Here is a 4,034-nt window from a genome sequence, read left to right as displayed (position 1 = left end):
GTTGAGTATGAACAAATTATTAAGAGTTATGAATGTGGATTATGTGATGCATTCCAACATGTTTGCATATTTTCAAATAGTATAAATATCCTATGGTTTGCATCTTGAAAGTTTTGTGCAACCCCTTAGTGAATTTGACTGATTTTGAATAAGGCAAGTCCTTAAAGGCAACACAATTTGGTACAAAATTATATTTAATATAAGATCATGTTTTGTGCAGTCCTAGTGGTACAGTACATGATTTGGGGGAATCTTTGCATGTCTGTGTCAACCATACGTATGCGCATTATCTGGCAATTGCTGCCCACTGAGAAAGAGTTGCAGATCCTGCTGCTGAACCTGGAGCATGCTACTTAAGAAATAGCGCCTTGCCATTGGCCCCACAAAAACAAAGCACCGGCCTGAGTATTTTATGTCATCACATGCTCCCCTCCATTAACTCCTCAAGTGATGAGATAGTTGTGGGGAGAGTAGATAAGTCTCTGTACTTGGGCAGTGTGCTGATGACCAGCTCTGGTTTGGCAGCCGAGGTCTCACTGAATCAGTCGAGCGACATCTTTTCATCAGCTGTGTAACGCTATGTAGAAGCTACCTGGCATGATACATACTCCGGGTCTTCTCGGCCACAGTTATGTCCACTATGCTTAGGAAACGTGTAGCCCTCTTAATGGAACATCTGCGCTACTTTTAAACATTCAGGCTAGCCATACGATCTATTCTGGATTTAACCAGACTGGATTGTGCGAGGAACTCGCAGAACCTTGAAAGATCTGGACACTTCCATCGGTGACATGTAGCCTGCATACCTAGCCACTGCATGCCAGCTTCTGTTTGGCCGGATAGGGCTAAACGGGTGTGGCACATACTAGGGAGATGGAATACAGTGGTACAGAAGGATGCGTAGCCGATTGGACTTGCCGATTACTGGTACCAGCGATGTCAAGATCGGCCACTGTAGGAAGTTCGTGAAGGACGCTGCTGTGGAGTCGGGAGGCAGTCGCCCTCCAGCGACAACTAGCAGAGCGCTATACGGCTATAACCCAGAAGGTTAGCAGTTGTGATCACGGTGCATCTTCCAGTCAGTCATCTCAGCCCATGGCACCTGGGTATGTTCTGTAACCTGCCAGCGGATCTTGAACACTGCGCTTGGCCAAGTGCACGTATCATTACACAAGAACGCGCCGTGGTTATGGTCACCGCCATCTAGTGGTGAAGGGCGGTAGTGCGTGCCGCGGCCACTTGATCATGGCGCGAGTCGATGGGCGTGGCCTTTGTTCACCACGCCCCCTTACGACGTCACGCGTCGCCTAGCAACTAAAGGCACAACAAGCAGCGGTGGCAGGCGGCAGCACGAGGTCTCCCAGCACGGAGTCGTCTTGCCGCATGGACGTGGTTTTAAGCTCTATCGACATTCGAGACGACGGCCATCCGAGTGGCGGAGCAGATTCGGGTGAGTGTAATTTAGGTCAAGTTGAAGGCTACATCATCAATTACAAGTAGGTGAAATGCTACCACTGCGACTTATGCTACACCGCTTAACCACGCCATTTGCTATGGCCGGCCGTTGTTAGGGACGCCGCAGCTAAGGCTGGACCAACGGTCAATCGACCGACGGGGTCCGTATGTTGTTTTTGTGTTACGTCTACTCGTGTGGTTCCGCAACGTTTCGTCGTGGCTCCAGCGCCCCTTTGCGTCGATGGGCGTGAAGGAAGACCACGCCCCTTTTCTTATTACGTCACGCGCTGGTGATGTAATAAGGGGGCGTGCTTGACCACGCCCCTTTTGCTATTATGTCACGCGCGGGTGAAGTCAGGTGTGCGTGATTAACCACGCCCCCTTATTACGTCACGTGGGTGTTAAGGAAGGCAACGCCCCTTTTATTGCGTCACGCTGCAGGTGAAGTAAGGGTTGAGCACGCCTCGTTTTCTGTTACGTCACGCGCGCGTGAAGTCGGGTGCGTGACTAACCACGCCCTCATTACGTCACGCGCGGGTGATGTCACCGCCAAGCAACGAATTGGCACAGTTGCGGCGGCAGCGCGAAGTCTCAGCCTCTCGCCGCACGCACGCGATTTTCGCGTCTACCGAGAGTCGAGATGACGGACGTCCGATGAGTGGCGGGGAGCAGATGCGGGTGAGTGCGGTTCGGGTAAAATTTAAGGCGACATCAATTTCAAGTAGGTTCAACTGCGCTCCGCCTCACGACTGCACTGTACCACGACACTATACCACGCGACTATATTAACACGTTTTACACTTCCACCACGACCGCACAACTCTAGACACCGCTTTACCACAGCATTTGCTATGGCCAGCCATTGCTAGAAATGCCGGGGCTAAGACTCGACCGACGGTCAACAGTTCGATTATGTCCCTATGTTATGGTCGTGTTTGTGTCACGTTCACGAGTGTGAGTGTCGTGTTCACTCGTGTGAGTGTCGCGTTCACTCGTGTGTGTGTCGCGTTCACGAGTGTGTGTCACGTTCACGAGTGTGTCGCGTTCATGAGTGTGTGTGTCGCGTTCACGAGTGTGTCGCGTTCATGAGTGTGTGTGTCGTGTTCACGAGGGGTTAGGGTGACTGATGAGCGGTGAGGGGTGTGGTGAGTGGTGAGGGTGAGCGTGAGGTTTAAACATTTTAATTAGTTTTATTTTCATTGGTATGTTATGTTTTAACGTTTTCAGAAGATTTTAAATGTATTTTTCCCCGGGCAACGCTGGGTATATCGAGTTTATAGCACAAAGTCTTCGCCTGACAAGTGTGGGGTGTCGAGGCTTAGTACCGTGCAGAGCTAGAATAATACTGTCTAATCGCTATAATTTTATTATCTACCGACCCTATAATAGTAATTGCACACATTGGGGTGGGGTGGGAGAGAAGAGGACATGAAACTTGGATGAATTTACATCAGCGTGGCGTGTACATTTTTGTGCATTTGGAACGGGAATGAGCAATGGCGTCCGCCCTGCAGCGATGGCGTGCTGCCCGTTGCCAGGGGCAACCGCCCGTTGCCAAGGGCAACCCCCGGTCGGCGTCTCGCGCATGCGCAACGGCGTGCTTCGTCGCGTGCTGGTCGGCAAACGTAAATAAATAAATAAAGAGAAATCACACTAAATCGATAATCGGACCGCTTTAAAGTTTAGGAACGAAAAAACGGAAATGCCTATTCCCACCGCAGGGCTCGGGGCGTGCTTCCCAGCCATATTTTCTCTCGGCGAACCCCATGGTCCGAGAGCCAGACAAACACGTTCCTTCGGAGTGGGCAGGTCGGAACTTGGTTAGACAGCACGGCGTTCGGGGGTAGGGGCAGTTGGATGAGTGGGCATGTTGACCGACCCTTCCCCACCACCCTTCCCGACATCGTCAACCAATCGCGGCGTAGCTTGGTGTTCGGTGGGGAGGTGCATGGGTGGGCGGAATTCCGGATATGCACGACAGACAGACAGACACATGATCCCTGATGGGCAGTGTGGAACCTGTTGTTCTTACCTGTAAAATACTCTAGGTAACTACACACATACACTCACTCTCACACTCTGAGACTCACACACACTCTCAGACACACACACACACACTCTCAGACTCACACACACGCTCACACTCTGAGACTCACACAAACACACTCTTACACTCTCAGACACACACACTCACGCTCACACTCTCAGACTCACACACACACTCACACTCTCAGACTCACACACACATACACTCTCAGACTCTCACACACACACTCACTCTCAGACTCTCAGACACACACTCACTCTCACTCACACACACACATACACTCACTCTCACACTCTCAGACTCACACACACGCTCACACTCTGAGACTCACACAAACACACTCACTCTTACACTCTCAGACACACACTCACGCTCACACTCTCAGACTCACACACACGCTCACACTCTGAGACTCACACAAACACACTCACTCTTACACTCTCAGACACACACTCACTCTCACACTCTCAGACACACACACACTCACTCTCACACTCTCAGACTCACACACACATACACTCACTCCCACACT

The sequence above is a fragment of the Lampetra planeri genome, chromosome 38 (assembly GCF_965212315.1).
Source record: "Lampetra planeri chromosome 38, kcLamPlan1.2.h2, whole genome shotgun sequence".
NCBI lineage: Eukaryota > Metazoa > Chordata > Hyperoartia > Petromyzontiformes > Petromyzontidae > Lampetra > Lampetra planeri.
Note: the sequence above shows the minus strand (reverse complement) of the source record.